A 6,000-nucleotide genomic window follows, 5' to 3' on the forward strand; every position below is an offset into this window, starting at 1 on the left:
TAGCTAAAATATGCCTTTTATTAATGTAAATTGGGAAAGCTTTAACTTTAGCAAATCTCATTGCACACCCTTAACCCAGCGTCATTTTAATGATGTAAAGAAAATCAAAATAACAAACTGGAGTGAGTTGCCATGTCCTTCTCCAGGGGATCTTCCTAACCCAGGAATCAAACCCAGGTCTCCTGCATTGCAGGCAGATTCTTTACCAACTGAGCTATCAGGGAAGCCCTCTTGTTGCTGGAGTCTCTCAGACAAGTCCGATTCTTTGTGACCCCATGAATCACAGCACGCCAGGCCTCCCTGTCCATCACCAACTCCCGGAGTTCACTCACACTCATGTCCATCGAGTCATTGATGCCATCCAGCCATCTCATCCTCTGTCGTCCCCTTCTCCTCCTGCCCCCAACCCCTCCCAGCATCAGGGTCTTTTCCATTGAGTCAACTCTTCTCATGAGGTGGCCAAAGTACTGGAGTTTCAGCTTCAGTATCAGTCCTTCTAACCTCAGTTTAAATGCAGGCAGGGTAAAGAAATAGCCCATTGCTCTGTCTTAGGTAAAATCCTCACCAGGAAGCACTGTTACCTTAGACAAATCTCATCCTTCACTTCTGTCATCTGACAAAGGATAGCACTATGAGCACTTTCCTTCTGGGTTGTTGTAAAGAGTAAATTAAGCAGAAAGTGTAGTCAAATAGCATATTACCCGGGGCATAAAAAGTCTTCAATCAAATTTCAAATGCTCTTATTTTGACTTGCTGTTATTATTACCATCATTATACATTTCAAAATGTATAATGTAACAGTTCAGTGCCACAGTTCAGTTTGGTTCACCAAGTACTATGGGATCAATAGTATCCCAGTTCTAAGGGTAGATATTAAACAAATATAAAAGTGCTTTTCCATTTTGGAAACACAACAAACGGGTATTTAAAGAAATAATTAAAGGGCATTCTAAAGATGGTATTTGGGTAACCACTAAATTGAACACAAGCTAAATATAGTAAAGGTGATGAGTTGTCAAGGATGAGATGTTATCACAAAAGGTGTTATTGAAGTGATCAATCTTGAGATGGGAAAGGCTGCTAGCTTCTTGAGTGATAGCCAGGTGATGAACTTAACCATACAATTGTTTTGTCACTTAAAAAAAAATCTTTAAAACCTATGAGTAATATTGGATATCACATCAAAGTGTTGGTGAATAATAACTGTAGATAGAGGAGCTGAGGAGTGATATGAGAAAATTGGTGACAGAAAGGCAGGCTACATAGGAAGGCGGAAGCCTAGTGGGAGAAACGTTGGTTTAGGAGGGTTCTGAAAAATCAGCTCAGATTTGATGAGAGCCTGGTACTGTGATGGTGACAGAAGAAATGAAGACGTATTAGGTTTCTGACTGACCTGTAGGAATGACTCCACTGGGTGAATTTCAGGCTGGAAGAAGGCAAAGCCAGTTCAGTTGTGGTGCTATTTTGGTGTGCCCTGTAGAGTTACCTCAAATCTTTCTGAGGAGGTGACTGCTGGCATAGTGAGTATATTGACTTTTTGAATATGCAGATATTAGTTTTGTTTTTCTGCTATCAATTCTCTCTCCACCCTGTGAGCTTTTGCAAGCAAGAATCTTTTGCCATCACTAATACTGTACACTATGGTGAAGCTATTACAATCCTGGGTTCACCTGCATCAGAATTGTTTGAGTTGCTTCCAAAAACTGTGTATTTCTGGGCACTACACCATGCCTACCAGGCCAAAATCTCTGCCAGTGGTCTCTGAGAATCCAGAGTTGTATCACATTCTTCAAATTATTCTTATACACCCCAGATTTGACATCCACTGCTTTGTGGAGATAAGTTTAGAAGAGGAACGAATCATGTCTGTGCACCTATGTAAGCCTGTAGGCTTCTCAAAGACAATATATCCTTTGCTCTAGCCACAATAATTTTGTCTTGCTTGAAAGAACAAATCATTGATTGTCATTTTCACAGCTCTGTGGATGGAGTAGGGTTTGACAAATTTGGGCTGGGTTGGGCTGGACAGGGCTCTTGGCTTCTGGTCCAGTCAAGTCAGTTCCATATATCTCATTCTGAAATGTTTTTATGGAAATGGCAGAAGTGCAAGCACCTTTCAAGCCCACTAATACCCACATCCCATTGGTTAGAATGAATCACATGGACAGGCTCAAAACTCAAAGAAACTCTACTGCCCCTGCCATAAAGCCATGCAAAGGTATGAATTCACAATACCACTAGAAGGGAATGATAACTTAGGACCCATAAGTCAGTTACAACCGTTGGGGACTGTTTTAATCACGTTGTATTCATACTTTCCAAGTGATTCTTTGGCACATAGTGGTGATTTTAAAAAGTGTTTTTGAACTGAACAGCATAGTTGTTACTTACATCAATGTGGCTAAAAGGAAATGGTGAGAAGAACCATAAAAACAGCACATGAGCCAGAGATATTCATTGCAAACTGTGCATACTGATATTCAGTTTGCATCTCAGAATTTATTTGTAAAATCTTGAGTTGCCTCATTTTTTTATTCTTAATTATATATTTATATACACATATAACACAAAATTTGCCATCTTAACCATTTTTCAAATGGATAGTGTTTTTCAGTAGTGTTCAGTTCAGTTCAGTTCAGTTCAGTCATTCAGTCGTGTCTGACTCTTTGCGACCCCATGAATCGCAGCACGCCAGGCCTCCCTGTCCATCACCAACTCCCAGAGTTCACCCAGACTCCTGTCCATCGAGTCAGTGATGCCATCCAGCCATCTCATCCTCTGTCATCCCTTTCTCCTCCTGCCCCCAATCCCTCCCAGCATCAGAGTCTTTTCCAGTGAGTCAACTCTTCACATGAGGTGGCCAAAGTACTGGAATTTCAGCTTTAGCATCATTCCTTCCAAAGAAATCCCAGGGCTGATCTCCTTCAGAATGGACTGGTTGGATCTCCTTGCAGTCCAAGGGACTCTCAAGTCTTCTCCAACATCACACTTCAAAAGCATCAATTCTTCGGCGCTCAGCCTTCTTCACAGTCAGTAGTGTTAGGTACATTCATATTGCTGTGCAATCAATTTCGAGGACTCTTTTCATCTTCTAAACTGAAACTCTGTACCCATTAAACAACTCCACATTCCCCTTCCCCCAACTCCTGACATCCACTGTTCTGTTTTTCATTTCTATGAACTTAAGTACTTTAGGTAGCTTTTACAGGTAGAATCATACAGTACATGTCTTTTTGTTCTCAAGGTTCATCCATGTTGTTGTTCACTCATGTATCAGAGTTTCTTTTCTTTCTAAGGCTAAATAGTACTCTATTGTATGCACAGACCAAATTCAACTGTTTACAGATATTAGAGTTGCTTCCATATTTTGACTAATATGAATAATGCCGCTATGGACAAAAGTATACAAACTGCTTTGTTTTTAAAATCACATTGTGGATAGACTGTGTCATTTGTGGCCATTAAGTCAATTTCTCTCCTATTACAAAAATCAAAGCAACAAAAACATAAGATTAGGACAGGAATTGGCAAACTATGATCTGTGGGCCAAATCCAACTCACTTCCTATTTTTGTTCAGCCTACAACTTAAGAATTCTTTTCATATTTTTAGACCATCCAAAAAGATGAAAAAGAAGACTATGACATGAAAATTCCATGAAATTCAAATTTCAATGTCCATGAGTAAAGTTTTATTGAAATACAGATATTATAATTTACATACTACCAACAACTGCTTTTGCAAAAGACAGCAGAACAGTATGGCTGCAACAGAGATAGTGTGGCCTGCAAAGCCAGAATATTCATTACTGGTCCCTGTACAGAAAATGTTTGCCAACCTCTGCTGCAGAAATCCGTCACGAGAGGCATCAAAGAACAGCTTAGAAGTTGTTTTCTTCTCACGAATCATTGATGCAATATTTTAGCAAAACACGTTTGACAGACTTAGTTATTGTAAATCTGAGAAGTATTTCTAATTCTCTGTGACATATCATTGAAGCCATTAAAGCCAGGTCAGTTGTATAAATGTTATTTCAAATAAACTAAATGGTCATGTGGCATAATGTCCTCTTGAGAATACCACCATGGCTCCAGAACATGCATCAAGCTGGAGACTGTAGAATTGATAGGACACCAAGACAGCTCAAAGAGAGCATGTAGGCTGGAGAGGAGACTCTGAACAAGTTTCAAGTGAGAAAACCTGGGGCCCAGGAGCCCTGAAGGTGATCTGTGGAAAGGAGTATTGCAGTAGCAGTTCTCTTTCTTCTTTTTTCCAGAAGTCCCACTAGAAATTTTAAAATACGAAGTATGTTATTTAAAATAAACTGGACACATTAGGAATTAATTATAATAATTAGCGATCTGAACTATGTGCCATGCTAAGCCGCTTTAGCTGTGTCCGACTCTTGTGATTCTATGGACTGTAGCCCGCCAGGCTTCCCTGTCCATGGGATTCTCCAGGCAAGAATGCTGAAGTGGGTTGCTATCCCTTCCTCCAGGGGATCTTCTGACCCAGGAATCAAATCCTGGTTTCTTACATCATCCAAATTGGCAGGCAAGTTCCTTATCACTCGTGCCACGTGGGAAGCCTATATCCCACGCCTTGTACTAAACCTGTAGGTGTAGTTTCATTTTATCCTATCCCCAAATCCTGTAAAGGGAGGTATTATTTATCTCTCTCTCTCTCTCTTTTTTTTTTTTTGTAGTTTCAGTTCTATGGGTGGAGGGATTTTTTTTTTGTTTTTTATTGTGGTAAAAGTCACTTAATATCAAACATACTAATTTAACCATATTTAACTGTACATTTCAGTGGCACTAAGTATGGTCACATTGTTGCACAACTCTCACCATCACCCGTCTCTTGAATTTTTCACTTTCCTAAACTGAAACTCTGTCCCCATTAATCACTAACTCCCCACTCCCCCTCTCCATATCCCCATCACCGCTTGGCCTCCAGCATCTACCAATACATTCTCTGACTCTATGAATTTGACTATTCTAGGTACTTCATATAAGTGGAATCAAACAGTATTTTTATGCACATGTATATTGGAATGCATTTTAAGGTTAACTTAATGTATGTCCTACAAACAGATTATACCTTCTTTTTTTTCTCTGTGTTCTATACTCATTCTCATCTACTATATATTATTATTCCTGTTAACTAGGGAGGAATCTGGTGCAGAACAAGGTCACACAGCCAGCCCAAGGCAGAGTGTTCTAAGTCTAAGGACCAGAAATCTACATCTTAACCAAGCTTTGCAAGTGATTCCAACCAGGCTCAACACACAGAAGGCTGTAAACACTGCGAGCAATTGAAAAATACTGAAGTAACTCCTAGAAACACCAAACAGCTGAGTCAGTCTTTAACAACAAACTGATCTCACCCAGAGATTTCTTCAAACAGTGATAAAATGGATTGGTGCTTGTAAATAATATACTGTCAAAAAGCAAAGCAGAGAAGAGCACATACTAGAGCCTGGGAGGGTGGAAGCTTCGAGGCTCCAGAGCTTGGTAATCCATCTCAGGGACCTCTCCTAGTGCACTCTGAGATTACACGTTAAGGGTTTCAGTGTCCTCACTCCATGACTCTGAGGCCTCCCACCCTTCACCTGGCCCTTTGTTTTCTCCTTCCACCAAGGTCTGCGTCACTGGAATTCGCTTCACACAATTGCCAGTGATCTTCAATTGTTCTCCAGTCTTTTCATAAGTTCCAATCTGTCTCCATTAAGCTCTTCAATAAAACCCTAAACCCTGTGAAGGACAAGCTCTTCAATAAAACCCTAAACCCTGTGAAGGACAAGAACTTTATTTTCTAAGCTTTTGGAATCTCTCTCCATTCCTTTCTTCTCCCCACCTTCTCCAGCTTCCCTACCTTCACTCTCCAATTTATGGAATATGGGTGGGTATAAGTACGTTCTAGCACTTCACAGGCTTTAACACCCATCTGCACAAGTCCTATGACATAGTCAGCTAACCAACTTGAAGACAATACTTGTCTC

General features: G+C 40.3%; 1 long non-coding RNA gene across 1 annotated transcript in view; it reads left to right on the plus strand.

Moving 5' to 3' along the window:
- The window catches only part of LOC132343933 (uncharacterized), a 29,471-nt gene extending 23,682 nt beyond the window's left edge, over window positions 1–5,789 (plus strand). The window contains exon 3 of the long non-coding RNA XR_009492951.1: window positions 5,167–5,789. This is a non-coding gene — a long non-coding RNA (uncharacterized lncRNA). The remainder of the gene's footprint in view (window positions 1–5,166) is intronic.
- The last annotated feature ends 211 nt before the right edge of the window (window positions 5,790–6,000 follow it).

Source organism: Bos taurus, chromosome 26, assembly GCF_002263795.3.
Source record: "Bos taurus isolate L1 Dominette 01449 registration number 42190680 breed Hereford chromosome 26, ARS-UCD2.0, whole genome shotgun sequence".
In the NCBI taxonomy this organism is placed as follows: Eukaryota; Metazoa; Chordata; class Mammalia; order Artiodactyla; family Bovidae; genus Bos; species Bos taurus.